This window comes from Cherax quadricarinatus, chromosome 41 (genome assembly GCF_038502225.1).
Source record: "Cherax quadricarinatus isolate ZL_2023a chromosome 41, ASM3850222v1, whole genome shotgun sequence".
Taxonomy (NCBI): Eukaryota; Metazoa; Arthropoda; class Malacostraca; order Decapoda; family Parastacidae; genus Cherax; species Cherax quadricarinatus.
The window spans coordinates 23,557,700-23,583,343 of NC_091332.1; the positions used below are offsets into that span (position 1 = coordinate 23,557,700).

Consider the following 25,644-nt stretch of genomic DNA (forward strand, 5'->3'; position numbering starts at 1 on the left):
CATCAATCATCACCAGATCTTCAATAGAGGTAAGTGTCATGTAACTGTGCATGTCTTCTTCAGTTTGTGTGTATTAAAATTAATATTTCATGTGGTAAAAAAAAAAAATTTTCATACTTTTGGGTGTCAGGAACGGATTAATTTGATTTCCATTATTTCTTATGGGGAAAATTAATTCGCATAATGATAATTTCGCATAACATTGAGCTCTCAGGAACGGATTAATATCGTTATGCGGGGGTCCACTGTATTATCATTACTAATATGGCATTTTGAGGCATAAGACACTTTTACTGATTTTAGTGTGTACCTGCGTGCCAGGACAGTGTGTAAGTTTATTTAGGTACAGGTCTTAATTTCATCTTGTTGGTATTATATACCATTCTTGTACTACTACTACTACTACCACCACCTCTTCCTGCCTATATATAGCCCTCCTGCTCCACTTCTGTTTAGTGTGACTTTGTAAATGGTCCAAGTCAGACCGAAATGTCGTCGTAAGCTTCTCTCTTTTATGTGCAGGTTATTTGTGTATAAGTATAATTATCAGAGTATATGTAAAATATGAAATAACTTTTAAAAACACTTGAAATTTTGGAGTTTCCAGACATAATAGAGAGACTTGGTGTTTACGGAGCTCACGGAGAATGTAAACAAACCGGGTGGGGCGTGGTGGTCATATTAGAAAGTCAAGTGGGGGAGCCGTATAGCGAGTTTTGGTCATAATTTGAAATGTCCATATTAGTGAAATGCTGTAAAGCAGGGTCCTTCAGTACAGTGGAACCTCGGTATATGACCAGCTCCCTACTCGGACAAAGCTCAGCACTCGACCAAACAAATACAACCTGCCAGAACTACGCTGTAAACTATTTCATGTTTATTTGCATTTTTTATGGTATTATGTATTTGTATAAATAAGTCACCATGGGTCCTACGAAGATTAGTGATAACAGCCAACTAAACAGAAAATTGGTTGGGAAGAACTTGTTTGATACTCAAATGGAGTGGTACTTGAACTGCCTTCGAGTACCGCAAGTGGCAGGACTCCGTGTTGCTGTCAGGTTAGCATCCAGCACCATCTTCATGGTCTTATATCTTGGTAAGTACTGGTTCTATTTTTTTTTTTTTTGGTCTTATAACACACAGAAAATTGCCCTCTTTAATTAAAAAAAAATGATTTTTTTTTTTTTCAAAATATTTGGAGCACTGCACGAGGGAATGTAGATCTACGTTTGGACAGTTTAAGGGTTAAGAATTCCAGTAGAAATAAATTACACTGGCCCTACAGTATTGTATTAACCTAAGTGAAAATCTGCTTAACGTACAGTACAGTACAAGCACCTAAAGTTGGTACCTGACCAGCCGGGCTGTGATTCGTACGTTGGATTGCGTGCAGCCAGCAGTAACAGCCTGGTTGATCAGGCCCTGATCCACCATGACGCCTGGTCACAGACCGGGCCGCGGGGGCGTTGACCCCCAGAACTCTCTATAGGTAAACTCCAGGTGCCATTAATGTATGCCTTCAACATTTATGTGCCCTCAGGACCATTGTACAAACTGTTTTCTATGAAATCACTTATATTATTATTAAAATCAGCACTAAGTGCTAAGCCCACCAGGATCATACAGTGCTGAAAATCACTTGGAGAGTTCCTGAGTAAGACTCCTTTTACCATGGTTGTTTAAAAACATTGATAAATATATTTGTCTTATAATATTGTACTTTATGAAGCTGTTGATTATTGTGCTTCCATTAGTTTTATTTACAAAAAGAAAATTCATTTGTCTTTACTATTACATTTTTTCTTGAGAATGTATAATGTACATGTGAAAAATAAGCCACACCCAACACATACTGTGTGAATGCAAGATAGATTTACTTCCTATTTGTACTCACCTAAATATTGCTCTTTACAGATCCACAGATTGATGGTTAGTGATTCCCCCCGGACTAAAGCATATGCTGATCAACAACAACAAGCACTTGTTTAATGACAAGATTGTCATGGATGTTGGAGCAGGCACAGGTGACGTACACTAAATTGTATAGCCCTGCAGGGCAAAAAATTAAGGACCATATGATGGTTTGGTCATTTAGAGAGAATGGAACAATGTAGAATGACTTGGAGAGCATATAAATCTTTAGGGAAGAAAGGCGGGGTAGGGGTTGTCCTTGAAAAGGTTGGAGGGGGGGGGGCAAAGGAAGTTTAGTGGGCGAGGGGCTTGGACTTCCAGTGTGTGTGAGCATATTAGATAGGAGTGATTAGAGACGAATGGTTTTTGGGACCTGATGAACTGTTGGAGTGTGAGCAGGGTTATATTTTGTGAGAGGATTCAGGGAAACTGGTTAGCCAGACTTGAGTCCTGGAAATGGGAAGTACAATGCCTGCACTTTAAAGGAGGGGTTTGGGATATTGGTTGGTTTTTTGTGCTTCATTTACTTAAATACAGTACTGCTGATTTTACAGTGGAACCTCGGTACTTGAACTTAATTTGTTCCAGAAGTCTGTTCAAGTGCCAATCTGTTCGAGTACAAATCGAATTTTTCCCAACCAATTTTCGTTTTGGTTGGCTGTTATCACTAGCCCTCTTAAGCCCCATGGTGACTTGTTTATATAAATATAAAAAATGCAAAGAAACACGAAATAGTTTATGAAGCTCTGGCAGGTTGTTTGTTTGGTTGAGTGCCAAGCAAACAGTTGACTACCAAGCAACTTGTTTACCTAACAGCGCATTCAAATACCAAATTATTCGAGTATGGAGCTGTTCCCATATGGAGCTGTTCAAGTACTGAGGTTGCCCTGTATCTTGCTGGGTTTACTGCTCTGTAAGATTAAAAATTTCTTGACTGTAAACAGTAAAGCCCTGTTGGATCTTGTTGCAGTGTCCCATTTGGTTTACAGGAGGGCTCTGTTTATACAGCTCTAAATATGGTGCTGGTCGTCCTTCCCTTATGCAACTGATGTTCGAAAATGGCGATAATGGCTTTGGAGTGGTAAAAGCACCAAACATAATGAAGAATGGCTCAATTGAAAGTGTGGAACACTGAAAATTGGTTTTTGTTGGCTTTTAATTGACCCATTTTTCATTATGCTCTGTGCTTTTACTGCTGCAACACAGTTATAACCATTCTCACACAACAGTTGCATAAGGGAAGGATGACCAGCACCATATTTAGAGTTTTTTTTAACCCCCATAATGCTACATTACTTTTTCATGTGGGAAGGACGGGGTGTGAGGATTGCAATGAGGTACTTTCTTCCACATGTCCAATCTGGGATTAACCCGTAAACGGTCCAAGCAGATCTACGTTCACATGTGTAGTGCTACAAAAGTAGATCTACGTTTTTTTTACATATTTTCGAATGTAACAAAAAAAAGTAGATCAAAGTTTTTTACACATTTTCAAATGTAAAAAATAAAAAAGAAGATCTACTTTTTTTACATACTTTCAAATGTTGAAAAAACGTATATATACATTTGGACCGTTTACGGGTTAAGAGCCAAGAATTTTTTTAGAAATATTTTCCCCAGTCAAAATTTTTCTCTGGAGGGATAAGAGATGATATGGTTCATAGCATAAGCACCAGTGACAATGCCATGATGGCTGTCATGCTACCTGGAGTTTACCTGGAGAGAGTTCCGGGGGTCAATGCCCCCGCGGCCCGGTCTGTGACCAGGCCTCCTGGTGGATCAGAGCCTGATCAACCAGGCTGTTACTGCTGGCTGCACGCAAACCAATGTACAAGCCACAGCCCGGCTGATCAGGAACCAACTTTAGGTGCTTGTCCAGTGCCAGCTTGAAGACTGCCAGGGGTCTGTTGGTAATCCCCCTTATGTATGCTGGGAGGCAGTTGAACAGTCTCGGGCCCCTGACACTTATTGTATGGTCTCTTAACGTGCTAGTGACACCCCTGCTTTTCATTGGGGGGATGTTGCATCGTCTGCCAAGTCTTTTGCTTTCGTAGTGAGTGATTTTTGTGTGCAAGTTCGGTACTAGTCCCTCTAGGATTTTCCAGGTATATATAATCATGTATCTCTCCCGCCTGCGTTCCAAGGAATACAGGTTTAGGAACCTCAAGCGCTCCCAGTAATTGAGGTGTTTTATCTCCATTATGCGTACCATGAAGGTTCTCTGTACATTTTCTAGGTCAGCAATTTCACCTGCCTTGAAAGGTGCTGTTAGTGTGCAGCAATATTCCAGCCTAGATAGAACAAGTGACCTGAAGAGTGTCATCATGGGCTTGGCCTCCCTAGTTTTGAAGGTTCTCATTATCCATCCTGTCATTTTTCTAGCAGATGCGATTGATACAATGTTATGGTCCTTGAAGGTGAGATCCTCTGACATGATCACTCCCAGGTCTTTGACGTTGGTGTTTCGCTCTATTTTGTGGCCAGAATTTGTTTTGTACTCTGATGAAGATTTAATTTCCTCGTGTTTACCATATCTGAGTAATTGAAATTTCTCATCGTTGAACTTCATATTGTTTTCTGCAGCCCACTGAAAGATTTGGTTGATGTCCGCCTGGAGCCTTGCAGTGTCTGCAATGGAAGACACTGTCATGCAGATTCGGGTGTCATCTGCAAAGGAAGACACGGTGCTGTGGCTGACATCCTTGTCTATGTTGGATATGAGGATGAGGAACAAGATGGGAGCGAGTACTGTGCCTTGTGGAACAGAACTTTTCACCGTAGCTGCCTCGGACTTTACTCTGTTGACGACTACTCTCTGTGTTCTGTTAGTGAGGAAATTATAGATCCATCGACCGACTTTTCTTGTTATTCCTTTAGCACGCATTTTGTGCACTATTACGCCATGGTCACACTTGTCGAAGGCTTTTGCAAAGTCTGTATATATTACATCTGCATTCTTTTTGTCTTCTAGTGCATCTAGGACCTTGTCGTAGTGATCCAATAGTTGAGACAGACAGGAGCGACCTGTTCTAAACCCATGTTGCCCTGGGTTGTGTAACTGATGGGTTTCTAGATGGGTGGTGATCTTGCTTCTTAGGACCCTTTCAAAGATTTTTATAATAAGGGATGTTAGTGCTATCGGTCTGTAGTTCTTTGCTGTTGCTTTACTGCCCCCTTTGTGGAGTGGGGCTATGTCTGTTGTTTTTAGTAACTGTGGGATGACCCCCGTGTCCATGCTCCCTCTCCGTAGGATGGAAAAGGCTCGTGATAGGGGCTTCTTGCAGTTCTTGATGAACACAGAGTTCCATGAGTCTGGCCCTGGGGCAGAGTGCATGGGCATGTCCTTTTTCGCCTGTTCGAAGTCATTTGGCGTCAGGATAACATCGGATAGGCTTGTGTTAACCAAATTCTGTGGCTCTCTCATAAAAAATTCATTTTGATCTTCGACTCTCAGTCTGGTTAGCGGCTTGCTAAAAACTGAGTCATATTGGGACTTGAGTAGCTCACTCATTTCCTTGCTGTCATCTGTGTAGGACCCATCTTGTTTAAGTGGGGCCCCAATACTGTACGTTGTTCTCGACTTTGATTTGGCATAGGAGAAGAAATACTTTGGGTTTCTTTCGATTTCATTTATGGCTTTTAGTTCTTCCCACGATTCCTGACTCCTATAAGATTCCTTTAGCTTAAGTTCGATGCTTGCTATTTCTCTGACCAGTGTCTCCCTACGCATTTCAGATATATTGACCTCTTTTAGCCGCTCTGTTATTCTTTTCCGTCGCCTGTAAAGGGAGCGCCTGTCTCTTTCTATTTTACATCTACTCCTTCTTTTTCTTAGAGGAATAAGCCTTGTGCATACATCGAGTGCCACCGAGTTAATCTGTTCTAGGCATAAGTTGGGGTCTGTGCTACCCAATACAAATTAAATAATTTTTTCAGAAATACTAGTAGAGGTTGCCTGTTAATCCAGGAGTGGCAACTCAGTGTATGCAACTCCTGGCATTCATTCTGGGTCATTCTCAACCATATATGGTTCAGTGATAGTATCAGTGATGCTTTCAGTCTAAACAAAATGTCTAGATTGCCATAATGTCTAAAATTGGCAGATATTCTTGTGTTCTGACTATGTTACAAGTGTGACAGTTCAGCAGTTTTGACAAATGTTAAGGCATTAAGCCAAATAATGGCTAAACAAGTTCCTAAAGTATAATTTTTCATATTGCAGCAATTTCACCCAGTATGAGACTGATAAAATTCCATCAGTTATCTCTGAATATAAATTGGAAATGGCTAAAATACTGTTATAGATATTTTGTTAATGTAGTGGTACAGGTCCACATCCCTTTATCTGAAATTCTGAAATTTGAAAAGTTCCAAAAACCTAAGTTTTTTGTGGAGTGTGGAGCATCAGTCTTCCCTACATAACTCCAATGCCGCCACGTGGCGGTGTGACCCAGCACTGGCAGCCAAAGTGGCAGGCGTCAGTTGTGTCTCAGCGCTTGTAATGTTCACACGTGCATCTGCTGTTTGCTGATATTTTGTTTTTGCTTTTTTATTTTGTGACTGTGTTTAACCCTTTGACACAAAATTTTTGGAAAAAAAATTATTTTTTCTTATGAAATGATAGAGAATCTTTTCCCGATGCTAATGACACCAAAAGTACGAAATTTGATAGAAAACTTACGGAATTACGCTCCAGCGATCTTGGCGATTTATAGCATCGGTGATTTCTCCAACTTTGAGCCTTATTTTTGGCTAATTCTATTGTTCCGGTGAATCAAAATCATAGCTATTTCTTTAGAACTCCATCTTTTCTATCAATTGAGCACAAGAAACTGCCCATTTTCTGATTTCAACTACCCAATAAAGTGGTCAGAAATTGGTAATTTGGCCAATTTCACGCAAATTAAAAAAGATGCCAATTTCAAAATAGGGTCCAGAATAAACAATTCAGACATTCTTGGCACTAAAATAACATATCCTCTGTTCATTAGTCACATCTCCAGGCCCCCCTTGTATTACTCTTGCTTTCTATTTTGATTTTTTATTCACACAAAAAAACAGAAGATTTACTGTTATGCAGACTACTGCATTATTGTAAAAATGGTATAAATAACATCAGTGCACTAGTGAAAGAATATTAGACTTCCCAGTTGATGTGTATTGGATGTGTGGTGTGATTTGCTTACTCTTGAACATTGGTAAAAATCGAACATTTCCACTACTTTGAGCTCAATTTCAAGGTTGTTTTCATTGTGAAACTAATCAAAATCATCTCAATTTCTGTAATACATTTTCCATTCTACCAAATGAGACCAAGAAAATGAGAATATGACCATAAATATTATACGAAAATACACCTCAAAGTCGGCGTTTTAATCCAAAAACACAGTCAGTTTTTTTTTTCTCGTTATGCATTGCGTGCTGCAGGAATTTTTTTTATACAGTGCACAATGACCACACAGACCCATTCTCTCACATGTGGGCCTGCCAGCTTTCTCCTGCTTGATTTGAAGCCGCTAGAATTATTGAGTATATATACGTCCGAAACACTGGCTCGTAAGACGTATATATACGGCCGAAACAGTCGAAGGGCTAATTTCACTGTGAAAATGCCAAAAAGAACTGCAGATACCCCAATGGGTAACAGTGAGAAAAAGAAAAGGAAGCATCTGACATTATCAATAACGCAGTAAGTAGAATTACTGCAGAAGCTTGATCGTGGTGTGTCAGTGGGGCATCTTACTGAAGAATATGGTGTTGGAACTACCACTGTTGTTAATGCAATTGTGCTGGGCCATCTTGTTCACGTTCAGTTGTACCAGAGCAAAAGAGGAAACTCATATTTTCCCATATCCAGGACTCAGATGTTAGCAGTGGTGATGATAGTGAATATGAACTCCAAGCTCTTGAAAACAGTTCCAGTAGTTAGAGTGAAGTGGAATATTCTCCAGTGAAGCGTCAGTATATACAACACTATATGCGCTTGGTAGTGTGCCATATGCTATTCCAAGGGAAAGAAGTACATCTCGGAGTACATCCTGTGGCTGTACAACAGGAACAGATAGTGAAAATGAAGATGATATTGTTGCAATTAGAATGAAAAATGTGCATGCATCTGGTGGTGGTGGTAGTGGTGGTGACAGTCGTGAGGCACCAGCAGAGGGCCATGCTGCTACCCACGCCACTGACTCAGCTGAACTACAGCAAAGGCAACCGTCCCCCACCCACCCACCACACCAACCTCTACAACCACAACTTCCACAACCACAACCTCCACAGCCACAACCACCTGTCAATATCCAGTACCCACCAGCAGACCGCACCTGGGATTGGCAGAAAGCTGACAATTTTGTTCCCATTCCCCATCAGTTTGATGAAAGTCAAAGTGGAATACGGCCATCTTGTACACTTGGGAACAATGCCACTGAACTGGAATGTTTCGAGTTATTCTTTGACAAACCCCTGATGGAAATTCTTTTCAGGGAAAGCAACAGATACTTGATTACACCATGACAAACACAATAGTACTTTCACCAAAATCATGCCTACACCAGTGGAAGGAGACAACTGTGGCTGAGATATATCTTTTCTTTGCCACAATAATGCTTATACCACATGTGTATAAGCACAGTGTCAAATCATACTGGTCAACAGACCGCCTGGTTGCAACCCTAGGTTTCAGTGATATAATACGAGTGAATTGATTTGTGCTACTATTGCGTATGCTACACTTCTCAGACAAAACCAGACCGGACAGAAACGACAGGTTATATAAGATTAGGAATGTGTTTGTGTATCTGAAACAGAAATTCTATATGTATTTTTATCCCTTCAGGAAGCTTGTTATTGATGAGGCTTTGATTCTGTTCGAAGGTAGACTGTCATTCAAGCAGTATATACCAAGCAAGAGAAAATGCTTTGGTATAAAGTTGTTTGTGCTTTGTGATTGCTACAGTGGTCTTGTATTGAATGTTATTGTGTACACTGGAAGTTGTACATTGCAAAATACCAGGAAGTTATTGGGCATCTCTGGTGATGTGGTTAGAATAATGATGGAACCATATCTTGGTAAGGGGCATGTACGTATTATATACGTACTGGTAACTGGTACACAAGCCCCTCACTCAGTGATTTTTTGTGAGTGAACATGACAGATGTGTATGGCACAGTGTGTGCAAATCGTAAGCATATGCCCAGGTTTGACGCTGGCACTCGTAGAGGTGACATGCAGGCGTTGGCTGCCAATGACAAAAAAGTAAATAAAAAAATACCGGGTGACCGGCAGTTGGTGATAACACATCCAGCTCATTTTCTGTCAACTTCACGCCTTTATATCTTGGTAAGTATTGATGGCAAAAAAATTTTTTAGCCTATAATGGTTAGAAAAAAACTATCTTTTCATAATTTTTTTTTTTTTTTTTTTTTTTTTTTTTTGAAAATTTCTCGACCCTGAGAACAAGTCTGGGAGAGGGCCTGTCGACCCTGAAAGGGTTAATGAGGTCAAATCAGAATGGCGATTAGTCACTAGTGGTGTTCCACAAGAATCAGTTGTAGGCCCTCTCTTGTTCATAATTTACATTAATGACCTTGATGAAGGAATTACAAGTGCCATGAGTAAATTTGCTGATGATACAAAAATAGGCTGTATAATTCATTCTGAGGAGGATACCAATGAACTCCAGGTGGATTTGGATGAATTAATTTCTTGGTTTGAAAAATGGCAGATGAAGTTCAGTGTGGAAAAGTGTAAAGTACTAGTCCTTGGTAATGAAAATAACCCTCGAAGTTATAAACTAGGTAAAGTAGAGCTTGATCATACAGAATGTGAAAAAGACTTAGGAGTCATGGAAAGCAGAAATCTAAAGCCAAGACAGCAGTGCCTAAGTGTGCGCAATAAGGCTAACAGATTAGTAGGATTCATTTCAAGAAGTACAGTGGACCCCTGATGTACGATGTCCCTAACCTATGTTAAAACTGACCTATGATGCTTGTCAGCGTAAAAATTTGACCCTGATGTACGTTGAAAAACTCGACCTACAGCATTCGTCTGGTACGCGTCCACATGTCTTTCTGCCTGAGTGCGCCTCAGCTGGCCTACCTTCAGTTAGTGTGCCAATGTTTACAAGCCAGAGCAGTTGCTCCCACTCATACATTCGGAATATTTTGTATTATTCCAGTGTTTTTAGTGCTTCTAACTGCTAAATAAGCCACCATGAGCCCAAATAAAGCTTCTAGTGCCACCCCTGTGGTAAAAAGGGTGAGAAATATTACCGAAATACTATCATACCACGGTCAGCTGCTGATATTGCTGTAGCACTGTCACCTGCTGCTGCTGCTGTAGCACCATTGTTGACGTGGCTTATCGAGAATACCGAGAAACAATTAACCCCAGAGGGTTAGCCCAGGGCCAGATTACCGCATAGGCAAACTCAACACGCCTTTGTTTACATCAGGACAGCTGTGTTTTCCCGCTAATGGGTGAGTATGGGAGATTCCTCTCCAATTTTCTGCCCCCTCAAGGAAGGTTCCTTGATATTGGTGAGGGGCTCTTGATTTAGGGAATTGAATCTGTGCTCCAGTTCCCTGAATTAAGCCTGAATGCCTTCCACATCCCCCCCCCCAGGTGCTGTATAATCCTCCGGGTTTAGCGCTTCCCCCTTGATTATAATAATAATAATAATACAATTTTCTGTAGTTTATATGATTTGATAGTCTTATGCATGATGAAATGATAACAATAATGGTCAGTGATTTATAAGGGGAATAATAGTGCTGTAGTGGTTATGCTGAATATAATAGGTACATGATGTCACTACTTTAATAGCCTAATCTAGTAATACTATGCTGTCTTGAGTTTATTCTCTTTAAAATGCATGATTTAACAAGATTTATAATGGCTGTTGGTAAATGGTTTTGGTTGTCTTGATGTACTTTCCCTATTAAATTTAATCTAAATAGCCAGAATGTATTTAATTAGACCTTAAACAGGCTCACACCGACCCCCCACCCCCACCCCCAAGCTGGAAGGGATCGCTTCACTTACCCGTAACTCAAAGGGGCCCCGCCAATCTGAATAGCCTAGGGCCCGGAGACTTCTTAATCCGGCCCTGGGTTAGCCACCCAGGATAACCCAAAAAAGTCATGTGTCATCAAGGACTGTCTAACTTATTTCCATTGGGGTCCTTAACCTTGTCTCCCATGATGCAACACACACAAGTCGACTAACACCCAGGTGAACAGGAAAAAATGCCTGGAACTAGTGCTCATATTGGCAAATTTAAGGTCAGCAAAGGTTCGTTTGAGAGATTTAAGAATTGTAGTGGCATGCACAGTATGATAAGGCCTGTTCTGGAAGAAAATGCCAAACAGGACCTACATTACTCAAGAGAAAAAGGCACTCCCAGGACACAGTGTCTCATCAGTCATTGCTGCATCTTCAATGAAGGTAAGTGTCATTTATTCTTCATTTAGTACATGCGCAACATATATTGTGCATGTACTACTCTACTATTGTACATGTATCCTTCTTTTCGTGTGTAGGAAAATGTATATTTCATGTGGTAAATTTTTTTTTTTCATACTTTTGGGTGTCTTGCACGGATTAATTTGATTTCCATTATTTCTTATGGGGAAAATTAATTCAACCTATGATTATTTCGTCTTACGATGGGCTCTCAGGAGCGGATTAATATCGTAGGTCGGGGGATTACTGTATAAGTAACAGAAGTCCAAAAGTTATTTTACAGCTGTATTCATCACTAGTGAGGCCTCATTTGGATTATGCCGCTCAGTTTTGGTCTCCTTACTACAGGATGGATATAGACTCATTGGAGAATATACGGAGAAGAATGACTAAAATGATTTACGGTATAAGGAATCTCCCGTATGAAGATAGCTTAGAGCCTTGAATCTCCACTCTCTGAAGAGACATAGAATGAGAGGAGATATCATTGAAGTGTATAAGTGGATGATGGCATAAATGAAAGTGATATTAATAAAGTACTGAGGGTGTCGAACCAGGTAAGAGCCAGAAATAATGGATTTAAGTTGGATAAATTTAGATTTAGAAAGGACATAGGTAAGTACTGGTTTTCGAACAGAGTTATGGATGTGTGGAACAATCTTCCAAGTAGGGTGATCGAGGCTAGGACCTTGGGTGGCTTTAAAAAGAGATTGGACAAATATATGAGTGGGAGGGGCTGGGTTTGATTGGTGTTATTGGGTACTGGGGTAAATTCTTAGGTAGCCTTGGGTAGGGGTGGTTTTGATGAAGACCTGCCTTGTATGGGCCAGTAGGCCTTCTGCAGTGTTCCTCCTTCCTTATTTTCTTATGTATAGAGCTGTAAAATAACTTTTGGACTTCTGTTACTTATACTTCTTGAGATAAATCCTAGTAATCTGTTAGCCTTGTTGTGTACACTTAGGCACTGCTGCCTTGGCTTTAGATTTTTGCTTACCATGACTCCGAAGTCTTTTTCACATTCTTTATGATCAAGCTCTACTTCACCTAGTTTATAGCTTTGAGGGTTGTTTTATTACCGAGGTGTCGAAAAATATTAAAAAAAAACAAATTCTTATCAAAATGTTAAGATTAATTTTCTGATTGTTTTAAGCCTTCCCCCCCCCCAAAAAAAAAAAAAAAAATTGCGATCAGTACTTACCGAGATATAGAGGAGTAAAGTTGGCAGAAAATGAGCCGTGTATGGCAACAGCAGTGAATGCCACTCACCCGGTAAACTTTGGTTTAATTCCATTCGAAGGTTTCTTGTTTTTTCAGTTTTATTTTTTCACATAACTTATGTGGCCTGTGAGATCAAAGTAAGGTGCAGTGTACATATATACACTCATTGCATGTAACACAATAATCACACAAACATTACTATCATTATATTGTTTACAAAACTTGTTTACACAAACAATGTAAAAAATTGTTTATTACTATTCTTCTATAATATACGTACAAATGTACAATCACTGGACACTTTCCTAGAACTGCTGCAGCTTGTGGAATTCTTTGAAATATGGGTGTATGCACAATGGTGTTTTACACTCCTCACACATAAAACGAGTGTGTCTGCATTTTTGTGGGCATTTTTTTTTTTTTTTTTTTTTTTTTTTTTTTTTTTTTTTTTTTTTTTTTTTTTTTTTTTTTTTTTTTTTTTTTTTTTTTTTTTTTTTTTTTTTTTTGTTTTTGTGTATGTGCACAGACAAATCACCTCTTCTGAGCAGTTTTCTTCAAAGTAGTAGCAGGCAGTTGTGTTAGGTAGTTATCATAGGTAAATGGTCATGTGTCATCATTCCTACCTACTTACCTACCTACCTATCTTTCATTCATTCTTTCTTCATTATTTCTTTCTTCATTCTTTCTCTATTCTTTCTTTCTTTATTCTTTTTGCTTCATTCTTTCTTTATTCTTTCCTCCCTTCCTTCCTTTTGGTTTCTATAATATATATACAGTGGACCCTCGACCAACGATGGCATCGATTAACGATAAATCCGACCAGCGATACATTTTAATGCAAAAATTTTGCCTCGACTAGCGCTAAAAAACTCTACCAACACTATTTGTTCCGTCTGAGACACGTCCACTTTTGGCCAGTGTTTACAAGCCAGCCAGCCACCGCGGTCGCTTCCAAGCATACAGTCGGAACATTTCATATTATCACAGCCTTTTTAGTGATTGCACCTGCAAAATACGTCACCATGGGCTCCAAGAAAGCTTCTAGTGCCAACCCTACAGCAAAAAGGGTGAGAATTACTATGGATATGAAGAAAGAGATCATTGCTAAGTATAAAAGTGGAGTGCATGTCTCCGAGCTGGCCAGGTTGTACACAAAACCCCAATCAACCATCGCTACTATTGTGGCCAAGAAAACGGCAATCAAGGAAGCTGTTCTTGCCAAAGGTGCAACTATGTTTTCGAAACTGAGATCGCAAGTGATAGAAGATGTTGAGAGACTGTTATTGGTGTGGATAAACGAAAAACAGATAGCAGGAGATAGCATCTCTCAAGCGATCATATGTGAAAAGGCTAGGAAGTTGCATGAGGATTTAATTAGAAAAATGCCAGCAACTAGTGGTGATGTGAGTGAATTTAAGGCCAGCAAAGGTTGGTTTGAGAGATTTAAGAATCGTAGTGGCATACATAGTGTGATAAGGCATGGTGAGGCTGCCAGTTTGGACCAAAAAGCAGCTGAAAAATATGTGCAGGAATTCAAGGAGTACATAGACAGTGAAGAATTGAAACCTGAACAAGTGTTTAATTGTGACACTGACAATGTTGTGAAACACTTTAGGAATGTCATAAAGGAACGGGAGCTACAGGCCTCTATGGACAGATATGTTGTGCGACAGAGGTCCAGTGACTCTCAAGCTGGTCCTAGTGGCATTAAAAGAAGGGAAGTAACCCCAAAAAAGGACTTGCCACCTCAAGTCCTAATGGAAGGGGATTCCCCTTGTAAACACTAACACCATCAACACTCTCCCATCCTCCCATCCCATCAATCATCACCAGATCTTCAATAAAGGTAAGTGTCATGTAACTGTGCATGTCTTCTTCAGTTTGTGTGTATTAAAATTAATATTTCATGTGGTAAAATTTTTTTTTTCAATACTTTTGGGTGTCTTGCATGGATTAATTTGATTTCCATTATTTCTTATGGGGAAAATTAACTCGACTAACGATAATTTTGATTAACGATGAGCTCTCAGGAACGTATTAATATCGCTGGTCGAGGGTCCACTCAGTGGACCCTCGGCTAACGATATTAATCCGTTCCTGAAAGCTCATCGTTAGCTGAATTAATTTTCCCCATAAGAAATAATGGAAATCAAATTAATCTGTGCAAGATCTGGTGATGATTGATGGGATGGGAGGAGGGGAGAGTATGGAAGTTGTTAATGTTTAGAAGGGGAATCCCCTTCCATTAGGACTTTAGGTAGCACGTCCTTTTAAGGGATTACTTCCCTTCTTCTTTTAATGCCACTAGGATCAGCTGACCGTGGTGCAGCAACAGCTGACCATGGTGCAGCAACAGCTGACCATGGTGCAGTAGCAGCTGACCGTGGTGCAGCAACAGCTGACTTTGGTGCAGCACCAGCTGACTGTGGTGCAGCAACAGATGACGGTGGTGTAGCAGCAGCTGACTGTGGTGCAGCAGCAGCTGACCATGGTGCAACAGCAGCTCACTGTGGTTCAGCAACAGCTGACTGGTGCAGCAACAGCTGACCGTGGTGCAGCAACAGCTGACGGTGGTGTAGCAGCAGTTGACTGTGGTGCAGCAGCAGCTGACCGTGGTGCAACAGTAGCAGACCGTGGTTCAGCAACAGCTGACTGGCGCAGCAACAGCTGACCGTGGTGCAGCAACAGCTGACCATGGTGCAGCAACAGCTGACCGTGGTGCAGCAACAGCTGACCATGGTACAGCAACAGCTGACCGTGGTGCAGCAACAGCTGACCATGGTGCAGCAACAGCCAACTGTGGTGCAGCAACAGCTGACGGTGGTGCAGCAGCAGCTGACCGTGGTACGATAGTACATATTTCTCACCCTTTTTACCACAGGGTTGGCACTAGAAGCTTTTTTTTTGGGCCCATAGTGGCTTATTTAGCAGTTACAAGCACTATAAACAATAGAATAATACAAAATGTATTGAATGTATGCATGCAAGCAGCCACCCTGGCTTGTAAACAATGATGGCAGGGCTGGATGGACAGGTTTGGGATGAGTCATGTTGGTCAGAAACAGCTGATGGTGGTGCAGCAGCAGCTGACTGTGGTGCAGCAGCAGCTCACCGTGGTGCAGCAGCAGCTCACCGTGGTGCAGCAGCAGCTGACTGTGGTGCAGCAGCAGCTCACCGTGGTGCAGCAGCAGCTCACCGTGGTGCAGCAGCAGCTCACTGTGGTGCAGCAGCAGCTCACCATGGTTCAGCAACAGCTGACTGGTGCAGCAACAGCTGACCGTGGTGTAGCAGCAGCTGACTGTGGTGCAGCAGCAGCTGACCGTGGTTCAGCAACAGCTGACTGGTGCAGCAACAGCTGACTGTGGTTCAGCAACAGCTGATTGTGATGCAGCAGCAGCTGACTGTGGTGCAGCAGCAGCTGACTGTGGTGCAGCAGCAGCTGACTGTGGTGCAGCAGCAGCTGACTGTGGTGCAGCAGCAGCTGACCATGGTACAGCAACAGCTGACCGTGGTGCAGCAACAGCTGACCATGGTGCAGCAACAGCCGACTGTGGTGCAGCAACAGCTGACGGTGGTGCAGCAGCAGCTGACCGTGGTACGATAGTACATATTTCTCACCCTTTTTACCACAGGGTTGGCACTAGAAGCTTTTTTTTGGGGCCCATAGTGGCTTATTTAGCAGTTACAAGCACTATAAACAATAGAATAATACAAAATGTATTGAATGTATGCATGCAAGCAGCCACCCTGGCTTGTAAACAATGATGGCAGGGCTGGATGGACAGGTTTGGGATGAGTCATGTTGGTCAGAAACAGCTGATGGTGGTGCAGCAGCAGCTGACTGTGGTGCAGCAGCAGCTCACCGTGGTGCAGCAGCAGCTCACCGTGGTGCAGCAGCAGCTGACTGTGGTGCAGCAGCAGCTCACCGTGGTGCAGCAGCAGCTCACCGTGGTGCAGCAGCAGCTCACTGTGGTGCAGCAGCAGCTCACCATGGTTCAGCAACAGCTGACTGGTGCAGCAACAGCTGACCGTGGTGTAGCAGCAGCTGACTGTGGTGCAGCAGCAGCTGACCGTGGTTCAGCAACAGCTGACTGGTGCAGCAACAGCTGACTGTGGTTCAGCAACAGCTGATTGTGATGCAGCAGCAGCTGACTGTGGTGCAGCAGCAGCTGACTGTGGTGCAGCAGCAGCTGACTGTGGTGCAGCAGCAGCTGACTGTGGTGCAGCAGCAGCTGACTGTGGTGCAGCAGCAGCTGACTGTGGTACAGCAGCAGCTGACCATGGTGTAGCAGCAGCTGACCATTGTGCAGCAGCAGTTGACCGTAGTACGATAGCATGTATTTCCCACCCTTTTTACATATGATCACTTGAGAGATGGTATCTCCTGCTATCTGTTTTTCGTTTATCCACTTCATTTCCATAGTAATTTTCACCTTTTTTACTGCACGGTTGGCACTAGAAGCTTTCTTGGGGCCCATGGTGACTTATTTTGCAGGTACAATCACTAAAAATGCTGTGATAATATGAAATGTTATGATTGTATGCGTGGATGCGACTGCACTGGCTGGCTTGTAAACACTGGCACCCACGGGACAACTGAGGCACGCTCAGGCCACATGTGGACGAGTCTCGAACGAATCGCGTTGGGTGAGTTTTTTAGCGTTAGCTGAGGCAAAATTTTTGCGTTAAAATGTATCGTTAGCTGGATTTAACGTTAGCTGATGCCATCGTTAGCTGATGCCATCGTTAGCTGAGGGTCCACTGTATAGGTGTTTTACTTTTTTATTGTTTTTTAATGCCTAGTTCTATTGCTAACTTGATATATGTTAGTGTAAACTTGTTATCTAGTATTTATTTGCATTTATAAGTGGAAAAAAAGGGTGTTCCGCTTTACGGCAATTTCCGCTTTATGGCGGTAGCCTGGAGTCTAACCTGCCACATAAGTGGGGCCCTACTGTACACATATATAGTCAGTGGACACTTTTATAGAACTGCTATTATCTTCTGGAAGCTTGTGTTGTGTGTGTGGACTCCTAAATGTGCTGAGTAAGGGTCTGGCAGTTGTCAAAATGACATATTACTGCCTATTAACATCCATGGGGTCCCATGCCTTCCTCCTCACTTCTTTCATTACTACTTACCATTCTTTATTTATTTTTCTTTCTTTCTCTTTCCTTCTGTTTCTTTCTTTTTCTTCCTTTCTTCTGGTATCCTGGGCATTGCTTTCAGTCATAAACTCCTTTAAAACATGAAATTCATCTTCACTGACACTTCCATCTGTGTTAGAGTGATCACTTGGGAAGAGAAGAGTCCTAGATTCGTCAGGAGTCACATGACTCGCAGCAATGGCTTTAAATTGGAAAAATTCAGATTCAGGAAGGATATAGGAAAGCACTGGTTTGGTAATAGAGTTGTGGATGAGTGGAACAAACTCCCGAGTACCATCATAGACGCTAAGACATTGTGTAGTTTTAAAAATATGTTGGATAAATACATGAGTGGGTATGGGTGGGTGTGAGTTGGACCTGACTAGCTTGTGCTACTAGGTCGGATGCAGTGCTCCTCCTTTAAGCGACGTGTCTGACCTCACTAGGTCAAGGCATTGGCTTAAGCCGGTGGGAGAATTGGACCTGCCTCGCATAGGCCAGTAGGCCTGTTTCAGTGTTCCTTCTTTCTTATGTTCTTATTTCTTACCATTGGGCATGCTGAACAAGGTCTACTGAAATGGCATTCCCACAATGCACCACTGGCTCCCCAATTATTTTTATACTGCACACATTGTCTATGAAGACCCATTCTCTCACATGAGGGCCTACCAACTTTCTCTTGCTTGATTTGAAGCCACTAGAATTTTGGTGTAATACAGGAAGGCCCCGCTTTACGGCGTTTCACTTTACGGCGTTCCGCTAATACGGACATTTCAAATTATGACCAAAACTCGCTATACGGCTCCCCCCACCTGACTTTCTAATACGGTCACCGTGCCCCACCCTGTTTGTTTACATTCTCCATGAGCTCAGTAAGCACTAAGTCTCTCCATTTTGTCTGGAAACTCCAAAATTTCAAATGTTTTTAAAAGTTATTTCATATTTTATATATACTCTGATAATTATACTTATGTATACCTGTACCTAAATAAACTTACATACTGTGCTGGCATGCAGGTACACATTAAAATTGGTAAGTGTCTTATGTCTCCAGACGTCATATTAGTAATGATAATAATAATCATCGAGTCATTTAAATGTCGTATATTACGTTAATATACACATTTTCATTAATCCATCCATGATATTTTTTTCAAAATTATATAATAAACACGATGCATAACATATAAATAAGATAAATACACCCCACAGTAGAATAAATAAACATAAATGTGAGATGTGGTAGCAGACGACTTGCACAAGTGACGCCATATTAGAAATGATAATAATAATAACAATACTCACCGAGTCTCATTAAATGTCGTATATTACGTTAATATACACATTTTCATTAATCCATCCATGATATTTTTTTTCAAAATTATATAATAAACACGATACATAACATAAAAAGATGATAAATACACCCCACAATAGAATAAATAAACATAAATATAAGATGTGGGAGCCACATAACTTGTACAAGTGACGGCAAGAATAACATTTTCTCTAATCTAACATAAGAGAAAATGTGTTACTGGGGGTAACTAGAAAATTATTCCTTTCGTATGTATGTAAGTAAGTTTATTCAGGTATACACAAATACAGTTACATAGATTATCATACATAACAACATACGTGTAGAGAACCTAGGATAACCCAAAAAAGTCAGTGCGACTTATTTCCATTGCCTTCACTCAGAGCTTCATTTCTTCTCAAAATGATGTTACATGAGAATGGGAGTGTTCTTCTTTATTAATTCTACCGTATCAATGTAGAGACAACCTGTACACAATGTAACTTGTACACAAACCAGACGTGTACACTTCGTTTGTTTACAAAACTTACGTTCGCCTGGTTTGTTTACATAACTCTGCGCCTGTCCCCTCTCATGTACTCATTCTTTCTCTCTCTCATTTATTTGTTTTATCTCATTTACTTACTCCTCACCCTACATTAAGACTACAAATATTTTAAGGTAAGTAATGAGTGAACTGTATATATACATTTTATCGCTCTGGGATACTTAAATATCATAGAATAGTATGTGTGGGTGGGGTGGCCTGGTAAGGTAGCCTGGCTATTACCATGCATACCACACTTGATTTCTTACAATAAATACTACTTGTCTCACCCTAGATTAAGACTATAAATATTTTAAGGTAAGTAATGAGTGCACTATGTGTGTATTGTACTTTTTTATTGTTTTTTGATGCCTGGTTCTATTGCTAACTTAATATATGTTAGTGTAAACTTGTTATCTAGTGTTTGTATGCATTTATAAGTGGAAAAAAAGGGTGTTCCACTTTACGGCGGTTTCCGCTTTACGGCGGTAGCCTGGAACCTAACCTGCCGTATAAGTGGGGCCCTCCTGTACGTCAAACACATTGGCTCATAAGACGTATATATACGACTGAAACAGTCAAAGGGCTAATCTATAAAAAAATAATTTTTTGTTAATACTTTTGGGGGTCTAGAATGGATTAATTGGATTTACATTATTTCTTATGGGGAAAATGGTTTCAAAATTCGTGAATTTTGACTTTCAGAAGACTCTCTAGAATGGATTAATCACAAAATTCAGGGGTCCACTGTACAACCATAAAAACCAAGACTGGGTATTGTGCCAGATATTATTCATTCTGAAGTATTTACTGTGTTTTTATGTTATTTACATTGTTTATTATGTCATATTAGATCAATTGTGATAGGTAAATAAGCTGTAGTGTTGATACTAGTGTAATAATAAAGCATATTCCCCTGCATCACGAGACTGAACTCATGGCAACTGATAGTGGCTTCAAAGCCACTTTACTTTTTATGGACAATGTACGATGTATGTGCTTTACACAACGAGAAGGATTTCTTTTATTCATTGGAACCATGGGTAGGGCTAAAAGTAAGCAGGTTATAACAATAAATGGAGAAAAATAAATTGGAATGACTTATGCAGCAAGTAGCACCACGAAACAGTTGCAGTAGGTTGGTGTGGCAACCTTGGAAATTTGAAATTTTGCTAGCCGAAATTAGTGCTGGATTACTGATGGAACCGGATGACTGATTGCCGGATTAGTGATGGCGGACCTGTACCATATAATACTTAATATCTAAAATTTGTAATGTGTATTGTAAACAGTATAGATTAGATATGATGTGCTTATTTCAAAAGTATTATACACTTATTGGATGCTCTTAAAGTTCACAATTATTTGAATTTTTTGTATATTTTGAGTGATAATGTAGTTTGCCTAGCATTTTCTTAACTTTGTATATCATTTCAAAAAGTACTTGGTCAGTCCTATCTGTGATCTCAATACCTAAAAGATGCTTTTACATTTGTCTAATACTTTGATTAAAAATTTTGTCCCTTGTAATTTTTAATGGTTTTCAACTTAGGCTGTGTATAATTTCAGGTATGATTAAAAATTTTGTCCCTTGTAATTTTTAATGGTTTTGAACTTAGGCTGTGTATAATTTCAGGTATTTTGTCACTGTTCATGGCTTCTGCCGGTGCCAAAAAAGTATATGCTGTTGAAGCAAGTGGCATAGGCGTGGTTATTCAGAAAGTAGCCGAGGACAATGGCTTTGGAGATGTTATCAAAGTGTATCATGCTAAAGTAGAAGATATATCTCTCTCGGAAAATGAAAAAGTGGATGTTATTGTATCTGAGTGGATGGGCTTTTATTTATTACACGAGTCTATGTTAAATTCGGTAATATGGGCAAGAGATAACTTTCTTGCAGATGATGGGACAGTCTTTCCATCAGAAGCAAGAAAATATGCTTGTCCATGCTCAATAACATCCTTTTATAAAGAACAAATAAGCTTTTGGGGCAGTGTTTATGAGTTTAACATGTCTGCTGTAAAAAAATATGCCTTAAAATCTAAAATGACCAAGCCATAAGTGTGTCTTGTTCCAGAATCCGATTTGCTAGCAGACCCAGTCTGTGTTAAAAAGTTTAATCTACGATGGGTGTCAGAAGATGATGTAAAGTTTTTTCAAGAGACAGCCTTTGCTGGTATCACTAAACCTGGAAGTTATCAAGGACTCTGTTTCTGGCTTGAATGTGATTTTGATGGCATAGACCATGATGAAGATGGACAAGCATTTGGAACATTGACAACTCTCTCAACTTCTCCATTCAGTCCACCTACACACTGGAAACAAATAGTTGTTGTTCTTGGGTATGGAGATGAAAATAACCAACAAATGGAATTAACATGTGAAGAAGACATAGACTGTAATGAAGATTTAAATATTGGCACTGAGAATGTGGGAAATTCATCTCATGATAAGGAAGAGAAACTTGATATTGTGAATGATAACCAGGAAAGTGTCTGCCCTGAAGGACAGGATGAGTGTAGAACACCAAATATGCCAGATGGAACTTTTGATGAGATAAGTCTGTCCAGCCTTAATAATAGAGTAGAAACTGACGAGGTAGTTGGCTGGAAGATTACATTAGCTCAGTGTGAGAACAATATGCGCCATTATACCATGACTGTTGAAATGTTAGATCCTGAGACAGAGGAGCATCCAGTGCCATGTTCCTGCCCAAGACCACAGTGCCTCATCATTAGCAAGATGTTAGAGAAAGAAGAAATGGAAAATGAGGATACAGATTCCTCATAGGTTTATACTGCACATTAAAAACAAATTGTTTCTCATCACTTGCTAACTTTTATAAACTTAAAATGTTTACCCCTCAGATACATTGTCATTTCATAAACTGTCCATGACAAAAGATCCTTGTTATCCAGCTTCGCCTCTTCAAGGGGGGCTCCTTGGCGTGGTGAAGAGGCTCATGGTCTGAGGAATTAGACCTGTCGATGTGATAGAAACTTTGTGATCTTTGAAGGTGAGATTTTCTGACATTATCACTCCAAAGTCCTTCACATTAGTTTTTTGCTCAATTGTTTAGTCAGAATTTGTTTTATGCCTCAAACATCATTGCTAACTCTACTATTTTCTATTCTGTTGTTACATTATTTATGGTGTTTGTACCTATCACCTAAAACCCATCGTTATTCAAAATCTGCTGTTAGAATGATCACTCAATCAAGTTTCAAAATACACACACATTCCCTATTCAAAAGATTGTATTTGCTCAGTATACAAAATATCCACATTTACTACTATGCATACAATGTATAAAAGACACTCAGTTCAAATATTAACCCAGTGCTTAAACTCATCTTGGAGAGCTTCAACAGAATGCATACACAGGATGCAAGTATTTCTTTGATATACCCTTTATTGGATTTGATCTGTTTAGAAACTTCATGCGGATAAAAGGTCCTAAAATATGGAACACTGCCTGAAGATGTGAAAGGTTTCCTATCTACTAACTGCTTCAAAAATAGTTAAAACAACACCTAAATATACTGTAAATCTTACACTGATTGATTGTAAGTCTAATACAGCCTCTCCTCACCAAGTGATGTACTCATTTACCGATGCCTCGGACTTATGATGGGGTCTCTGGTCAGTATTTATACCTAAATAATGTATATTAAAGCTGATTTTCTCTATTCTTTTTATTTCAATATACAGTACACTACTGTATAAACATTTAAAAATATACCATAAATGTTATAAATGGTGCAAAGGTGACATTAAAACAATATCAAAGATGGTTGACACAAATCCACTACCATTATAGAATGCTCCTCACTTAGCGACAAATTCGTTTAACGATGTGGTCTTAGGAACGTAACTCCGCTGTTAAGTGAGGAGAGGCTGTATTTCTATTGTTACCTATTTTCCCAGTTCCAGTTAGCATTCATGCTAATGCATCATTGATAGTCACCATAACATTCCTACCACCCAATAATTGAAATAATGAAACTTGTCAGTCCAGTCAAGATTACTGTCCCTTTATATCAACTTTATACAGTATTAAACAGCATTCAAGCAGTCCAAACCTTCAGTATAGTGTTAAGACTGTCAGGCTGCCTGAAATGCTCTGCATAACTAGGGACTGCCCATTAAGTTTGTAATTTTTTGTTTAACACACCGGCCATTGGTCACCAAGGCTGGGTGACTTGAAAAAGAAGAAACAAAAGTGTTTCTTCTTTTTACATTTAGTAATTCGTGCAGGAAATGGGTTACTATCCCATTGCTCCTGGCATTTTAGTCGCCTCTTATGACACGCATGGTTTACAGGGAAAATCCTTTTCCACTTCCCCATGTAGAACTTTGCAATACATATATGATACTTATTTTTAAAAACTTTTAGAAACAAAAATTTATATTTCAATTTCAAGATGGGGCAGATTCATGTATCATAAGTTATGTAAAATCTTCCCTATTTTTTTTTTTTTTTATAATTTGTTATGACTGAACCCAGTAAAAGGATTATTTTTATACAAATATGTGGTGGCACTAGGGCTGAGGGAGGGGTGGTAGAGATACTACACCCCTCTTCCTCTACCCTCATGACACCCAATAATTATCCTAAAAATCTCTTTTGTTGGGCTACACCACCCTTAGAAGCTGCCTTCCTCTAGAATGAGTGCCTCAGGGATTGCTCACCCACAGACCTTAGCTTTAGGGGTAGACCCATCTTCCAGATGAGATGACATAGGAAGTTGTTATCTTTGAACAGCAAACACACAGGAACAACTTAGTTAACCTTTACAGTCAAAGACCCATTAATATGGAAATCTCTGCTAGCCAAAATGGCTTATGGCATTATCAAGGCTCACAGTTGTCCCACCACAAAATGATAGATACCTATATTGTTGAACATACTAACTATTGTTTGGAAGTTAGGAGGTGGTGCAGGATTACCAAAACTGTTGTCCAGAGGGCTGAGGAAGGGTTGTTGAGGTGGTTCGGACATGTAGAGAGAATGGAGCGAAACAGAATGACTTCAAGAGTGTATCAGTCTGTAGTGGAAGGAAGGCGGGGTAGGGGTTGGCCTAGGAAAGGTTGGAGAGAGGGGGTAAAGGAGGTTTTGTGTGCGAGGGGCTTGGACTTCCAGCAGGCATGCGTGAGCGTGTTTGATAGGAGTGAATGGAGACAAATGGTTTTTAATACTTGACGTGCTGTTGGAGTGTGAGCAAAGTAACATTTTATGAAGGGGTTCAGGGAAACCGGCAGGCCGGACTTGAGTCCTGGAGATGGGAAGTGCAGTGCCTGCACTCTGAAGGAGGGGTGTTAATGTTGCAGTTTAAAAACTAGTGTAAAGCACCCTTCTGGCAAGACAGTGATGGAGTGAATGATGGTGAAAGTTTTTCTTTTTTGGGCCACCCTGCCTTGGTGGGAATCGGCCAGTGTGATAATAATAAAAAAAAAACTAACTAACTATTGTATTAACCCTTTCAGGGTTTCGGATGTACTAGTACGGCTTACGCACCAGGGTTTTTGATGTGCTAGTACGCCTAAATTCTAGCGCCCTCAAATCTAGTGAGAGAAAGCTGGTAGGCCTACATATGAAAGAATGGGTCTATGTGGTCAGTGTGCGCAGTATAAAAAAAATCCTGCAGCACACAGTGCGTAATGAGAAAAAAAAACTTTGACCATGTTTTTGGATTAAAACAGTGACTTTGCACTGTATTTTCGTATGGTATTTATTGTTGTATTCTAGTTTTCCTGGTCTCATTTTATAGAATGGAAGACATATTACAGAAATTGAGATGATTTTGACTGGTTTTACAATGAAAAGTACCTTGAAATTGAGCTCAAAATAGCAGAATTGTTCGATTTTTACCAAAGTTCAAAAGTAAATAAGTCATGCTAAGCGTCCAATACACGTCAACTGGTGAGTCTAACATTCTTTCACACGTGCGCTGATATTATTTATACCATTTCTACACTAATGCAGTAGTCTGCATAACAGTAAATCTTCAATTTTTTGTGAGAATAAAAATTCAAAGTGGAAAGCAAAAGAATGTAA

At 40.2% G+C, this 25,644-nt stretch overlaps 1 pseudogene; it reads left to right on the forward strand.

Moving 5' to 3' along the window:
* The first annotated feature begins 924 nt into the window (after window positions 1-924).
* Window positions 925-22,756, forward strand: LOC138853808 (protein arginine N-methyltransferase 1-like; annotated as a pseudogene).
* Window positions 22,757-25,644: the final 2,888 nt, after the last annotated feature.